The sequence below is a fragment of the Schistocerca americana genome, chromosome 3 (genome assembly GCF_021461395.2).
Source record: "Schistocerca americana isolate TAMUIC-IGC-003095 chromosome 3, iqSchAmer2.1, whole genome shotgun sequence".
In the NCBI taxonomy this organism is placed as follows: Eukaryota; Metazoa; Arthropoda; class Insecta; order Orthoptera; family Acrididae; genus Schistocerca; species Schistocerca americana.
In genome coordinates, this window is record NC_060121.1 from 370,457,224 (window position 1) to 370,473,875 (window position 16,652).

Consider the following 16,652-nt stretch of genomic DNA (forward strand, 5'->3'; position numbering starts at 1 on the left):
AAGTGGTTACTTCATAAATTTCTTTCCATTTCCATATTTTTAAAATGCAGAATTTATTGTCTGTACATAGTCAATGCAGCGCAGTTTTTCATTACTCACTTACTGTATGCAGATTCCTACTCAACCCATTTCCTTGTCATTCTTTCTACATCAATGTAACCATCCTAACCCTGTATCTCTATTGAATCTTCTATTGCCATCACTGTTAAATTAGTTCTTAGGTTTTCTGTGTTCATAATGGCTGCTACTCTGTCAGTGCCATAAAAAGTTTAGTGGAGGGTAAGGATAAAATTTCTCTGTTTTCTATAGGAATGACATGTATATCAGTGAAATTCTCTTTATGTTGCAATCACAAATGTTCTACTGTAATACATACAGAAGTGCCAGAGAAACTGATATAGGCATGCATAGTCAAATACAGAGATATGGAAACAGGCAGAATATGGTGCTGTGTTCGGCAATGCGTATAAAAGACAACAAGTGTCTGACACTTTTTTTTCAATAAATGTCACCAACAGCTGCATACTTTTAAGATATTTTATTTTATTCTAAAAGCAAATATTTCATTTTGTCATCTTCAGGCCCCATATGCTTTTAACCAAATAAACAAACTTGTCGCGTAGCGCCATAAATCACTGGATATTGTAAATTCCAGTCATTTTACAGTTGCTTCATGTGAAGACATGGCACTATACAACCAGTGTTGTTAATTGTGTAAAAGTATGTGGGGCCTGAAGAGGGAAAAATGAAATGCCAATACTGGCTGCTCTCAGAATAAAATAAAATATTTTAAAGTGTACAGCTGTTGGTGAAGTTTATTGAGACTGAAAATTACTTACCAACTGATGTCTCCTTGCCATGATAGACCAACAGAGAGAGAGTGTGGTGCAGTTGTTAGATCAATTACTGCTGCTTCAATGGTAGGTTATCAAGATTTAAGTGAGTTTCAACATGATGTTATGTCAGTGCACGAGCAATGGGACACAGTATCTCTAAGGTAACGATGAAATGGGAATTTTTCCCATATGACCATTTTACGAGTGTGCCATGTATATCAGAAACCAGTAAAACATCAAATCTCTGAAATTGCTGTGGCCACAAAAAGATTCTGCAAGAACAGGACCAACTATGACTGAAGAGAATTGTCCAATGGGACGGAAGTGCAACCCTTCTGCAAATTGTTGTAGATTTCAATGCTGGGCCATCAACAAGTGTCAGCATGTGAACCATTCAATGAAACATTGTTGATATGGGCTTCCGGGACCCACTCGTGTACCCTTGATGACTGCACAGCACAAAGCTTTATGCCTCACCTGGGCCTGTCAACACTAACATTGGACTGTTGATGACTGGAAACATGTTGCCTGGTCAGACAAATCTTGTTTCAGATTTTATCGAGGGGATGGATGTGTATGGGTATGGACACAGCCTCATGAATCCACAGACCCTGCATGTTAGCAGGCGACTACAAAACCTGGTTGAGGCTCTATAATGGGGTGGGGCGTGTGCAGTTGGATGATATGGGATCCCTGATATATCTAGATTTGACTCTGATAGGTGGCATGTACGTAAGCATCATGTTTGATCACCTGCATCCAGTTATGTCCATTGTGCATTCCGATGGACTTGGGCAATTCCAATGCACCACCTCACACTTGCAGAATTGCTACAGAGTGTCTCCAGGAAAACCCTTCTGAGTTTAAACACTTCCACTGGCCACCAAACTCCCCAGGCATGAACATTATTGAGCATATGTGGGATGCCTTGCAATGTGCTGTTCAGAAGAGATCTCCAGTCTCTCATACTCTTACAGGCTTATGGACAGGCCTGCAGGATTCATGGTGTCACATCATGTTGCAGAACTTCTACTTGCTCATGGGGGCCCTATATGATATTAGGCAGTTATACCAGTTTCTTTGGCTCTTCAGTGTATATCAGTTGTCAGTTTTGTCTGTAGAATACTTTTGTTTATTAAGCTTTTGAAAGTAATGGTAGTTATTTTCTGTGTGTTTTGTTCAAATATATGCATTTTAATATCATGCTATCATAAAATTCTTTGTTTTGGATTATGAAAGTTCATCTTAAGTTAGTGGAGCGTTATAATGACGCACAGGCACATATTTCAAGAAGAACGGAATAATTCCAATTTCAAAGAAGGCAGATTCTGACAAGTATGAATAGTAATGAACCATCAAATTAATAAGATATGGTTGCACAATAATGACAGGGTTTATTTTTAGAAGAATGGAAAAACTGATAGAGGCCAATCTCGTGTAAAGATCAGTTTGAGTGACAGAGATATGTAGGAACAAGTGAGACCATATTGACCCTATGACTTATCTTAGAAGTTAGATTAAATAAAAGAAAACCTATATTTATAGGTCTAGATAAAGCATTATACAGTATTGCTGGAATGCACTCTGAAATTCTGAAGGTAATGGGAATAAAGTATTGGGAGTGAAAGATTATTTAAAAATTGTGCAGATACCATACAGCAGTTATAAGACACAATAACTTGAAAGGGAGGTAGTGTATGAGAAAGAAGTGAGACAGATTTGTAACCCATCCCCAATATTATTTAATCTGTATATTAAGCAAGCAACAAATGAAACCAAGAAGAAATTTAGAAAGGGAATGAAAGTTTAGGGAAAAGAAATAAAACTATGAGGGATGCCAGTGGCACTGTAATTCTACATTGTGCAAACTGGACACACAGTGCCAAGATTTCAGTTCATCTGGTGGTCTGCATTGTGTCCAGCTGCATACTGTAGGTGCACAAGTGTGTGTGACACAAATAAATTAAAAGTAATAGAATGTAGTCGAATCAAATCTGGTGATGCTGAGCAAATTGGATAAGGAAATGAGACACTAAAATTAATACTGTGGAGCTTTGCGCACCAGGCATAATTCATTCCAGAATCTTACTCATAATGTGAAAACTCATTAACTGAAACAGTTTATCCCATATAAATTATGTAATACAAAATACGATAATGCATTTCATGCAGAAAAAGTACTAAAAATTTTATCTTATTCATGCCATTTATTCAAGGAAAATTATACATACAATATTATGTACTTTATTATTCGTGATACATAACTAATTCTTTTTTACTAGGAAGCTATCTATAGTCATTTGTTTCTTCCAATGCTTGAACACTTGGCAAAAATGACACACATCATTATTGTCAGATAAATTTGTAGTGCGTGTAACCACTGCTTTATTAATGTAATGATGTTCAGTGTACAGTGCAACCAATTCCCATGGTTTCAGCATTACTCTTATTGTGCCAGAAGACTGATGCTTAGCTGTTACTGCCTCCTCCAACTCCTCCTCTGAGGAACTCCTCTCCCTAACTTCCTGCTGTGAAACACACTGCAACTCCATAAGCTCTTTGGTCATCATTTCTTGGCTGTGATCTTCCATAAGCTCATCGATATCATTGTTATCCACTTCTAGTTCCATGCTCTTGGCCAAAGACACAATCTCATTGACTACAGGCTCCACAGGTACTGACTCAAATGCCTCAGCATCAACACGCTCTAGCCAAAGCTTCTTTCAAGCAGAAGTGAGAGTTCTCTTGGTAACTCCTTCTCATACGTTTTTGATCATCCTGATGCAGGCGACGATTTTGAAGTGATATTTCTGGAACTCTCTGGGAGTGATATTGGTAGCTTCAATCAACTCAAAGCAATGCCCAAAGAGTGCTTTAGTGTAGAGCTTCTTTAAGTTAGAAATAATCTGCTGGTCCATAAGCTGGAGTAAAGGAGTGGTGTTTGGCAGCAGAAATTGGATCTTGATTGATTGAAATTCTTTAAGGAGGTGATCTTGTAGGCCTGGGGAATGGGCAGGAGCCTCATCCATAACAAGCAAGACGTGGAGTGGCACATAAATGTGAAGCAAATATTTTTTTATTGAAGGATCAAACAGTTCATTGATGTGATCACTAAAAAGATCATGTGTCACCCAAGTCTTGTAGCTGGACCTCCGTATCACATTAAACTTGTTCTTCTAGACTTTACACCTCTTGAAGATCCATAGAGTTTCTGAATGGTCAACAAGCATTTAGTTTTCAAATCGCCGCTTGGATTGGCACAGAATAGCAGTGTGAGACAGTCTTTTATTGGCTTGTGACTGGGCAATGCTTTCTCTTCTGCTGTTATAAAGGTACACTTCAGCATCTTTTTCCTGAATAGAGCTGTCTCATCACAATTAAAAACTTGTTGTGGCAGATAACCCTCAGAATCTACAACATCTTGAAGTTGCTGATGAAGTTCTTTGCTGCCTTTGTGTCAGAGCTGGCTGCTTTGCCATGCATCACAGCAATGTGATTGCCGATTCTCCTCTTAAACTTCTTGAACCACCCACAGCTTCCCATAAACACTTCTTTGGCTGCTGATCATCCTGGTGTCTTCTTAACTAGATCAGCAAAAGTCATTCTCACCTTCATGCAAATGATGTTTTCATTAATAGTGTCACCTTGCAAATGCTTTTCGCTTATCCATATACGGAGCCACCATTTGACATCACTTCCTTTGAAGCACCTGTCTCCTTACTCTAGTCCTTGTCCTTGAGGATAATGCAAATAGTTGATTTAGACTGATTGTATGCTGTGCTAAATCAGCAACACTCACACCGCAATCACGTTTTTCAGTGATTTTATTTCTAAGGTCATATTCTTTCTCTTATGCTTGTCTTCTTGCGGCTTTATCTTTGGGACATTTCTATGAAGGTTAGTAAAATATGCACAGAAAGAAACACTGTGTGAACACACGTTTAGAAAAATATTTGATCACTAGCTGCACTAAGATAGTAGCAGACGCAGTGCTAAACTCAGGCTGGAGCATGTACTAAAAACATTGTTCATATGCTGTTGCCATCAATCAAAGGTGTCCATATTATTTAACATTTCCCCTGCCGGGCATGAACAGGTAGTGATGCCACACTAAATCATAATCACTCATAACGCAAAATGTTGCTCATTAAGCAAGTCATTTTTTTTACAACTTATTTTGTTCATTATGCGAATTACACATTATGGGAGGTGCTCGTTAATCGAGGTTCTACTGTAGATGAGTTTTTCTATTTTAGTAGCAAAATAACTGATGATGACTTGAGTAGAGATGATATAAAATGTAGGCTGGTTATAGCAAGAAAAACAGTTCTGAAAAAGAGTAATCTGTTAACATTTTGTATACATTTAAGCATTAGGAAGTATTTTCTGGTGATATTTGTGTGGAGCGTATATCTGAGCAGAAGTGAAACATTGATAACAAGCAGTTCAAATAATATTAGAGTAGATGCTTTTGAAATATAGTGGCACAGAAGAAACTAAAGATCAGAAGAGATTGGTTGTAGGATACATTTTGACTCTTAAGGAATTGTCAGATTGCTAATGGAAAGAAGTTGGGGGGGGGGGGGGGGGGGGGGGTAAGAATTGTAGGGGAAGTCCCAGGTATGAATACAGAAACCAGGTTCAGATGTATATATGATGCAGTAGTTTCCAGAGATGAAGAGGCTTGCACAGGATAGATGAGCTTGGAGTGCTGCATCAAACCAGTCTTTTGATTGAAGACCACAACAATAACAATTTTGTGGCTTCTGTAATAACTACATTGTTGAGAGGCCATATTAGGTGATCCAATTCTGTTGAGAACTACATTGTGGAAAAACATACAGTTATGAGAGTATTCAGTGGATTTACATAGAAATTTTGCAAATAACTTTATTGAAATGAATCATAAAAACTAAGTATTCTGTACTTAATAACTCAGAGCAACTAAATCTGTTCTACTTATCTGTGGATTATTTCATTTATATATAACTAATTTGCTTTCTTATTTGTGTGTCATTGCACCTCAATAGAGGCAATTAGGCAGACATAGTTGTAACATGAGTAGATCTAATAACTCAAACTATACTTGCAAATGAAGACCAGGTCAACTAAAAGTTTGTAAACATTGTATTGACCTGTATAGTGGATTGTGGCATTTCACTACATAGTTTAGAACCACTAATGTTTGGTGCCTCATTGTAGTGAGTATTTTGAAGACATTCTGAATCACACTTCGGAGTTGGAATCTACTTATGAGAAATTATATTGACCTTAAAGGGGGATTATATTATAAATTGAGTGCATTTTTTACCTAAAACACACAATGTTGCACTGCCTGGAGGAGATATTTCTCCTTTACCTCATGCTGACAATACCCAAGCCCTGTTGTAAAGCACACTCTTCAAAGCAATAGCAGGAATGAAGGAAATGCTTTCTACATCCATTCAAAATGCTCCCAGACTGGTATTGAATAGTGCCCCAGGCAGCTAAGCTATAAGTGATTGGGTTTGATCTCTATAGCCCTAAGCAGAATGCTGGTCACTCTCACCAGCCTTTTGTCACTATATTTATTACCATAAGGTTCTTTCTACAGTAAGATCAATGCAGCCAATGCTGTGTGGTACAGAGAATGGCTTGAATCATTTGCAACTTGACCAACTTGCTGATAAATTACCACCCACCCACACACACACACACTCACTCACTCACAAACACACACACACACACACACACACACACACACACACACACACACACACACACACACACACACACACATACCTACTTACAACAGGCGCTTCCTTCTCATCCTAGGGTCTGAGTGATATTTCTGGTATGTTGTAGGAGTGGCTGATGAAGTGTTTGTCCTTTTACTTCATTTTTTAATATTTGAGGATTTTCTGTTCCCTACTTCATGTCTTGAGCAAACTGTTAAAGGCTTTTAATCAGAGAATAAAAGACGATTCTAAACTCTGATGATGCACAATATGTATTACAGAATTTCATCCTAATTCACTATTGTTATTAAGGACAAATTCAGTTAGGGAGTATATGTATCTGAACGTAAGTGTAACTATCCCTAGGTCCCTGAAGAAATTTCTAGAAGATGTTCAGTTATCAACTTCATTCAGTATTGTTATTTCATGCTTCTGTAGAACAAATACTTTTTACATCTTAGCAGCATTGCTCCTGAATATTATGTATAAGGAGAATAATGAGCGAAAGGATGCTAGTAGTCCTGCCTGCAGGCCAACACAGTGAATGAGAGAGACTTCTAAGCACAATGCAGATGGAAATGAACATTTTGATTCTGCTTCCAGCATGATTAGTATCCATCTGGATGCCAAGAATTTCACTCATCTAGAATATGCCGACTAATCTCTCCTACTTTTACTGTAAGCCATTATGTTTGTTTGGTGTTGTGTAGTATGAGTTTTTGTAAGGGTAAGTATTAGGCTATTTGCTGTGAACCTGTTGTGAGCATGTTCTAGTATTCTCCTGTCTGAGTCTGGTACTGATGTGTTCAGGCCCTTTTTCAATACACTTTTCATTGGCAAACATTACAGTTTTTGAAGAGTTCTCAAATGTTCTGGCTAAATCATTTATGTGTGTCAGGAACTTTGCTGTGCACCATATTTAATTTTTCCCCCACTCTGAATTTAATCTTATACTCATCATGTAACTTTCTGATGGGACCCTCTGTTTTCTGTTGTCGAGGTAACAACTATTCATGCAATGGAAGACATTTAATACCATACAATTTCAATTTCGCTAGTAGAATTTTAAGCTCTACCTAATCAAAGCTTTTGGCTATTTTTAATATTTCTTGTTTAGTTCTGCTAGAACTGAGTTCAGAAATCATATTTTGGTTTCTCAGAATGGAAGTATTTAAAGAAACAATTAAAAAGTTGGTCTCAGATAGTTGGTTCAACATTCTGTTGTAAGCCACCTTCAACTCTTTTGAGAACATAGGAAGGAAAGAGATGTCTTCACAACTAGAGCTCAGTTGCTTATAATACACTTTCACAAGTATAAATAAGTGTTATCACTACATAGTTCAATCTTTCAGGAAATAGACATTGACACATCAACTAATTACAAAGGTAACCCAAGGGTGGTGCTACTAAGTCAGCACAAGATTTTAGTACTTTGGCTGAGATACCACCACACCCAAAAGAGTTACCCCCTATAGTGACCTAATGATTTGTGCAATCTCTCTAACAGGTGGTCTGGAAAACCTGAAATCTGGTGGTAGAAAATGCAATGCCTGTATAAGTAAATTTAATCTATGTACCCATGATAGACCTTTTCTTTCCAACTATGGCTAGGAATAATCTGTTACATGAAAATACAATTTATTTAAGCGCACAACATAATTGTAAATTACAATGAGTGGTCATAATTGTAAGACTACCAAGGACATCTATATCAATACTTTGTTTTTAGTTCAGAGAATCAAAGAGTTTACATTGCACACATGAATTACATAGCAGATGATTCACTGTTCACATCACTGTTGACATCACTCCTGCCCAAGTACCAACAGTATGTGTGATTGAAACTACATGTTTCTCAAAACTTGTTGTGACTTGTGGTTTACTTGGAGGCAAGGGCAGTTATGGAGGAGTTTTTGGTCTTTCAAAGGACATTGTGATGAGGGAAGAGACATTGATATTGACATCGAATGTTTTGATGCCGTGCTAATACCAATCATGGACCATTGTATGGTGGTTGGAGAGATTTTTGAATAGCATCATGCTCCATAGAAACCTATTTCCATGACTTTTAAGTCACAGAACGAAGGTGATTGCTGGATAGAATGTTTTTGCGCAAACTCTTTGTCTTCAATAATACTGTTTGAAGGGTCAGTAAAGAAATCTCCCAATAGTTGAAGCGTCCGCCCATACAGTAATTGAGCCACTGTTGCATCAAGATCTTCTTTGAATGCTTTCCATAGGCCTAGTAGAACAATAAGTAAGCTGCCTGTCCAGTGCTCTGTGACATGGCATTAGACGGAGGACTTTAATTGCCAATGAAGCCATTCCACAAGACCATTAGCAGCAGGTTTGAATATGGTTCGTGCTGAGCAATGATGAGAGTGCTTCAAAGAGAAAAGACTGGAACTACTTGGCCTGGTGAGTAGTGACACACATTTGCACAAGTGCAGGATCAGTTCACTGAGGGAAGGTCATGGCTACAGTTGCCACCATCGTGTCTTTCATAGGATCGACTCGAGGCCAACGAGAGAATGGTAATTTGCTGTCAGGCAATATTGGTTGCCTCTGATGGTGGCAAAGATCCAGTGATGTCAATGTGGACATGCTGATAGCTTTGACTCAGTGGGGTGATGGTACCGAGCATAGCCAGTATGTGCCAAGTTACTTTGTTGCGCTAACATTTATTGCACTAGTGAACAAATACCTTACAATCTTGTTCAATGTTTGACCAAATAAATGTCTTCTTCACCAGTCACACAGTAGCCTTTACTCCTGGATGAGAGAAGCTGCAAAGAGAAGAAATTACTTGGTTGCAAAAATCAGCCATAATGAATTGTCATGCTTGTGGTGTTGATGCATCACATTGAAGGACTACATTTGTACATTTCATTCAGATGTATCAGAACTGTAAGCCTGACAATGTTTCAAGGCAAGCCTTCAGCTTGTTGTCTCCTTTCTGGACAATGGCAAGTTCTGCAATTCAAGTTCCTTCGTGGTGGAGTCAATGCAAGATAGTGCATTGCTGGTCCGTTCCACTCATTATCAACATGTTTAATCTCTGTAGTAAATTACACAATGATGTCCAAGTGTTGTAAGTGGTGTGGTGATGCCTTGTCTGTCTTCTGACAGAAAATAAATATGTGTGGCTTGTGGTCTGTGAGAAGTGTAAAATGCCTATCATCAAGTATGTACCTAAATGCTATAGTTTGGCCATATGCTGCATAGATCATACATTGGCTAGTTTTCTTGTGAATGTGATAATTTTTGCTGAAGAAAGCTAGAGGTTGCCAGTCATTTTGCACACACTGTTGTAGCATGGCTCCAGTTGCAGCTGATTATGCATCTACCTTAACTGAGAGAAGTGCATCAGGAAGAGAATGAGCTAACAATGCAGCCCCTGCAATAGCAGCTTTTACTTTGACCAAGGATGCTTTCATTTCACCAGTCCACTGTAGTGTGTCTCCAGATTTAGGCAAAACGTTTTAGTATCTCATTGACAGGTGCTACTAACAATGGATGTTTGGACACAAAACACCTGTAGAAGTTAGTTAAGCCCAAGAAACAACACAATTATCATATCATAGTGTGATGGAGAAACTGAGAAAAAGCTTCCACTCCATCTTGAGCTGGTAGGATTCCTTGTGCATTGATAAATATCCTAACAATATCGCTTTTATCAATCTGAAGACACTTTTTTTGTGGGTTAATCACTAAGCCATGTTCTTGTAGTCTAGTGAATAGGTGTTGTAATTGTGCTACATGATCTGCTTCACTAGCAACATTACAAATGGATAGCAGTGTAGAAATAACAGAACACTAAATCTCTAGTTATTTCCTCTCTGAGGAGCAGGAAAGTCTAGGCAGCACTGCACTGTCTCAATGACATTTGCACAAATTCATCAGAATGAAGTACAAATAGCAGTTTTAGACATATCTTATGGTGCAGTTGGTATATCATAAAAAGCAGGGATGAATTGTGGAGAAAACAGTCTTACTTTGAATGTGCATAGCAAAGTCTTTAATATGTGACACAGGATGAGGATTAGATGTCATTCTGGCATTAGCTGACGATAGTCACCACATTGGCGCCACCAATTATTCTTCTTTGGAACTACAATGCATAACATAATTAAAGGATCACTGCTTCAAAATTCCATAATTGTCTCCCATTGGTGCAAAAGTGTACTGTCCTACAATGTCACCCTTTGGGTCGATGACAGTTCAAGCAGCGAGGTGTTGACACATGTGAAGAAAAGGCCACCCAGAAGTTCATGTGGCATATAAGATGTGTTAACTGGGACCAAATTTCACCACAAATTCTACTCAACACCACTGTGGACATGTCACATGATGGGAAGGTCATCGCAGCCCCTCTTACCCACATTTCACCCCTTCTTTTGATGATAAAAGCACGGTTTAAACAGAGTTTGAAAGACTTTTTGATAGGCAGTTCCTTCTACTCTATGGATGAATATTTTAACAGAGACTGTTAAGCTAGCTTAAGTAAAAATGCCTGTTAGATTTCAGTTTTGACAGCACTTGGACACAACAGTCATGCTTAGGTATTTGGTGTATGATAAATTTATTAATAATGCATAACAATGTTTCATTCTGACAGCATGTTAATTCTGTAAATATTAAATGCTCCAGTTTACCGCATTGTATTCACCTGTTTCGACAGTCTCCTGACAAATGATCAGGGTAGTAAGTATTATATTCGAATGTTTTATGTTTTTATGATATACTTTCTGACATGTTCCACACCCACAAGAACAATCTCACTTTTTGGGTCTATGGAATGACAACTGAATCTAATCTAAACTAAGAGGAAGACTGTAAGCACCTTTGAGCCAAATTTCAAACATACACCATGCTATGGGAGACAGTCACCAGGTTTCAAAAAAATTATCCTTTAATTCTGTTGTGTAGTATATGGAATGGAGGGGCCCAGCTACAATTTGAAGAGCAATATAGATATATAGTCAAGATGGCCGCGAGTGTAGAAGTGTGTGAATCTAACTTGAGAAATAGTTATAGTTATGCTGTTAAAAAGGGTGTTTGTAAGAATTGTAACACTGAAATAACAACGCTAAAAGAACGAATTGCTAGCTTACAATTCATAGTCAGTTCCTTAAGAAGCGATATTGACTCACTCAAGAAAGAAAATCGGGATCTGCGATCGAAGCCAACACTAAGTGAAGTGATGCAAGACAAAAGTAATATATCGTCCGAGTGGGTAAAAGTGCCGTACAAAAATAGTGTTCCAACTACAAAAAGAACAACAAAGTCTGCTAAAAATGTCACATTTTCGGAGAAAAACAAATATCATGTTTTGCAAACAAGTGACTGTGATAACGACTCTCCAAATGATCGTGAACTTGAAAAAGACAGTGAACTGAAAATGAATAGCGTTTTTTCAAATAATGTCAACAACAAACACAGATCATCAGGGAAAAAGAGTAGTGTACTATTACTAACAGACAGTCATGGCAGGAATAGATCCAGCATGCTCCGTGAGAAAAATCGCGACATAGCAGTGACTAGTGTAGTGAAACCGGGAGCGGGATGTAAAAATGTTGTAGACATTAACTCTCAGACGAAATTAATGCAAGAAAATGACTTTATCGTCTGTATAATGGGTTCAAACGATGTGGCAAAAAATGAAGCAGAGGTTTGCGTGAAAACGCTACAGAATTTTTTACAAGCCAATAAATGCAGAAACACAGTAGTTGCCACACTTCCTCATAGGCATGATCTGATTTATAATTCGTGTGTAAACAAAGAAATTCAGAAAACAAACATTAAAATAAGGAAACTGCGTTCTCAATACACTAAGTGCGATGTACTGGATATAAGCAAGCTACATGGAAATCTGCACACGAAGCATGGAATGCATTTGAACTATGATGGGAAAAGATTTGTTTGTGATCGTGTTAGTGAAATAATCAAAGAAAGACTTGTAAGGGATAGAACAATTTATCAGCTTCCTGAACATCCTTCCAACAGCGAGGAAAACAAAATAAACAAGAAAGAAGAACGAAAATACAACGCTGCTGACGTTCCTAATTTAAACTAGAGGTATGTGATGCTGTAAATATGATTCCCAATTACCAAATCGTGAATATGCCCGAACTAAAAATTTATCACCATAATGTGCAAACCCTGCGTAATAAGATCGATGAAATTAATGTTCTAGTAACACATGAACTTAATGATATCTCAGTGTTATGCATTTCAGAGCACTGGCTTAACACAGAATTAATCCAGAATACGAAAATAAACAAATTTGTCTTGGCTGCTTACTACTGCAGGAAAAACAGCAAACAGGGTGGGGTAGCAATTTACACAAAGGATAATGTAGATTTTATTACACTACCCGACTTAACTAGGGCAAATGTCGAAAAGGATTATGAAATTGCAGCTATAAAAATTAGTCAGTTCAACCTGGTTATTGCTACAGTTTACCGATCACCGTCCGGGAATTTTGAACTTTTCTTAAACAAAATGGAGTCATTGCTAAATAAAGTAAATAAAATGGATTGTGAATTGATAATCTGTGGTGACTTCAATATTGACTTCCTCACGAATAGTGGAAATAGGGAGACCATTTTGAACCTTGCAACGTCTTACAATTTAAAGGCTGAAGTAAAAGCAGCTACCCGAGTATCAGAAACTTGTCAAACAGCTCTTGATCAGTTTCTAGTAAAGAAGAGTTTACACAACACCTCACTAAAAATTTTCAATGCAGGTTTTAGTGATCATCTTGCTCAAATATTAAGCATAAAAGTACAAGGCAGTATTATTAACAACATGTCTTTTAGAACAGCATATCGAAGCTATAATCAGCATAATGTGAACTACTTCAACAACTTATTACAGAAAGAAAAATGGCTAGGAGTGTACAAAATGAATGATATAAATGAAAAATTCGACACTTTCATTGATACATTAATCCATTTCTTTGAACTTGCATTCCCACTGAAAACATTAACCATACAGAGAAACTCTAGAACAAACAGCTGGATCACAAAGGGAATAAGGGTTTCATGCCAGAAGAAAAGACTACTTCATGAAATATGTAACTCAAAAAATTCCTCACCTGTAGTACGCGCATACTATAAAAAATACTCCAAAATATTAAGAAAAGTAATAAAAGCAGCAAAAATAATGCATAATGATGAAATCATTTATAATTCAGCTAATAAATCAAAGGCTATGTGGAGTGTTATAAAAAAAGAATGTGGAGAATACAGGCAACCTTGGAAAAATATAACACTATCACATAAAAATAAAAAAGTAACAAACCCCTTAGAAGTAGCTAACATATTTAACAACTTTTTCACAGGTGTTGCTGAAAATATGTTACAATCAAACTTTAAGAGCATCCAGGCAAATGAATATAAAATAAGTACATGTAGAGGATCAATGTACATCAGTTCTGTTTCACAAGATGAAGTAGCTAAAGCAATAAAAGGACTAAAAAATTCAAAATCGGCAGGTATTGATGGTATACCTGCAACAATGTTAAAGAAGAGCGCATCAAACCTAATTGAAGTACTCACACATTTATGCGACTGCTCACTTCACGCAGGCACTTTCCCTGATGTGTTAAAAACATCAAAAGTTATTCCTGTATATAAAAAAGGGGATAAAGACAATGTAAATAACTACAGACCCATCACAATTTCCTCCTGCATCTCTAAAGTACTGGAAAAAGTTATGTATGAGAAACTTATGAAATTTATAAATAAAAACAGCATCCTATGTAATGAACAACATGGATTCAGAAATAAGAGGTCAACGACAACTGCTGTCTATGAGTGCATCAATTCCATCCTAAACTTGATGGACAAAAAACAGGAAACAATAGGAGTCTTTATTGACTTGTCAAAAGCTTTTGACATGGTGGACCACAAAATTCTGCTATCAAAGCTAGAAAGATATGGTATTCGAGGTCTGTCCAACAAGTGGATCAGTTCCTTCCTGACAAATCGTATGCAGGCAGTGTGCGTCAAGCACACAAATATTGAACTGAAAACTGTATCTAATCACTTATCTGACTATAAACAAATAAAATGTGGTGTACCTCAAGGATCCATATTGGGACCCCTTCTGTTTCTTCTGTACATAAATGATCTAAGCTTAAATATTGATGCACACAAATCAATCATATTTGCAGATGACACCACGATTCTACTAAAAGGAGACGACGATGAACAGTTACAGCAGACAGTAAACACGGTCACGAAACAACTTAGCAGCTGGGCACAGAGTAATCAGCTTGTAATAAACAGTAAGAAAACCGTTGCTCTAAAATTCCACAATGTTCCTAACAAGGACATGTTGATCCCATCAGTCTCTATCAATGACGAACCAGTTGGTAACAGTACTGAAACCAAATTCTTAGGACTTTGGCTGCAGAGTAACATCAGATGGAATAAGCATATTGAATGTCTCAATGCAGAACTGAGCAAAACATGTTATCTTCTTTGTTCATTAAAATCATGCTGTAGTGAGAAAACAGTATTGAATGCATATCATGCGTACTTTCATTCTCGTCTTAGATATGGGGTCACCTTCTGGGGAAACTCTAAAATAGCTAATAGCACTTTTAAACTACAAAAAAGGGCCATTAGAATCTTGTTTGGGTGCAAGCCTAGAGACTCTTGTAAACCCCTGTTTAAGAAATCTGGTATTCCCCAATTACCGTGTGTATACATTATGGAAACCCTTTTGTTCTTTAAATTAAATGTAATAGGCAAGGACCAGAGGCTACAAAAAAACTGTGATATACATGAGCACTTTACCAGACAAAACAGGAACTTACATATGACTCACATCAGCACAGCACTGTGCCAAAAAGGTACTTTTCACATGGGAGTTAAGCTTTATAACAAACTTCCTGAAAACATAAAAGCTATCACTGAGGTCAATACATTTGGAAAATCTCTAAAGTCATATTTACAGCATCACTGTTTTTATTCCATTGAAGAATATTTAAATTTATGAAATGTGTTATATAAATACTTGTGTGTAAAGTGTATTATTGTAAGCTTAAATATGTATGACTTGAAATTACTTTCAGCCTGTATATTTATAACTTGACTTGTCCAATGTCTTATGCATAAGCTGCTATGTAGACAACAGGACCAATAAAATACAATCTACAATCTACAAACAACACATCCCTTGTGCTTAAATAAAACAGAACTCTTGCTCCACAGTCTGTTTTTTTTGGGTGCAAACAGTGAGACCACATGTGAACTGATGGTCCTAGTGTCGTGGCAATGTAATGTACCATCGAGTGTCTTGACTGGTGCTGGAGTAGGCAATGGGCAGGCGATTGCAGGGAATTGACAAAGGACGTCATTGTATGACAAATCATCTGCAATCATTTTGATGCCAACACGGTTGGCATGGTGTAGGTTCTCATGACTAGACAACTGTGCTGTAGAATCAAGCAAGCATTGATTGCAATGGTCTTGGAGGAGACTGTAAAGAGATAAGAAGTATGCTCCAAGAATTTGGAACAGCATGTTGGCAACAATGAATTCCCATGTTAATTCGTGTGAAAGATGGAGCTTTAGAGGTGAATTGATATAACTATAACTCTTAATGGAAGGTAAATTCGCTGTATACAGGTGATTGTCATCAGTATTCTGCTGTGGAAAACTTGAAGAAGGTTCAACTGAAAGATCAGCTCCTGTGTCGATGAGAAATTGCAGCTCAGTACAGTGCTCTGTTATAAATAGTTGATGGCTGTCTGATCCGAAATCAGTCACCATCACTACTGATTTCAGGCAGCACAGGCAGCACAGCCTCCCCCCATGAACCATGGACCTTGCCGTTGGTGGCGAGGCTTGCGTGCCTCAGCGATACAGATGGCTGTACCGTAGGTGCAACCACAACGGAGGGGTATCTGTTGAGAGGCCAGACAAACATGTGGTTCCTGAAGAGGGGCAGCAGCCTTTTCAGTAGTTGCAGGGGCAACAGTCTGGATAATTGACTGATCTGGCCTTGTAACATTAACCAAAACGGCCTTGCTGTGCTGGTACTGCGAACGGCTGAAAGCAAGGGGAAACTACAGCCGTAATTTTTC

At 37.7% G+C, this 16,652-nt stretch overlaps 1 protein-coding gene across 1 annotated transcript in view; it reads left to right on the forward strand.

Annotated features, from left to right (window-relative positions):
- The window catches only part of LOC124606093 (fatty acid synthase-like), a 66,642-nt gene that overhangs the window by 11,443 nt on the left and 38,547 nt on the right, over positions 1 to 16,652 (forward strand). The gene's annotated exons all lie outside the window — the stretch shown is intronic.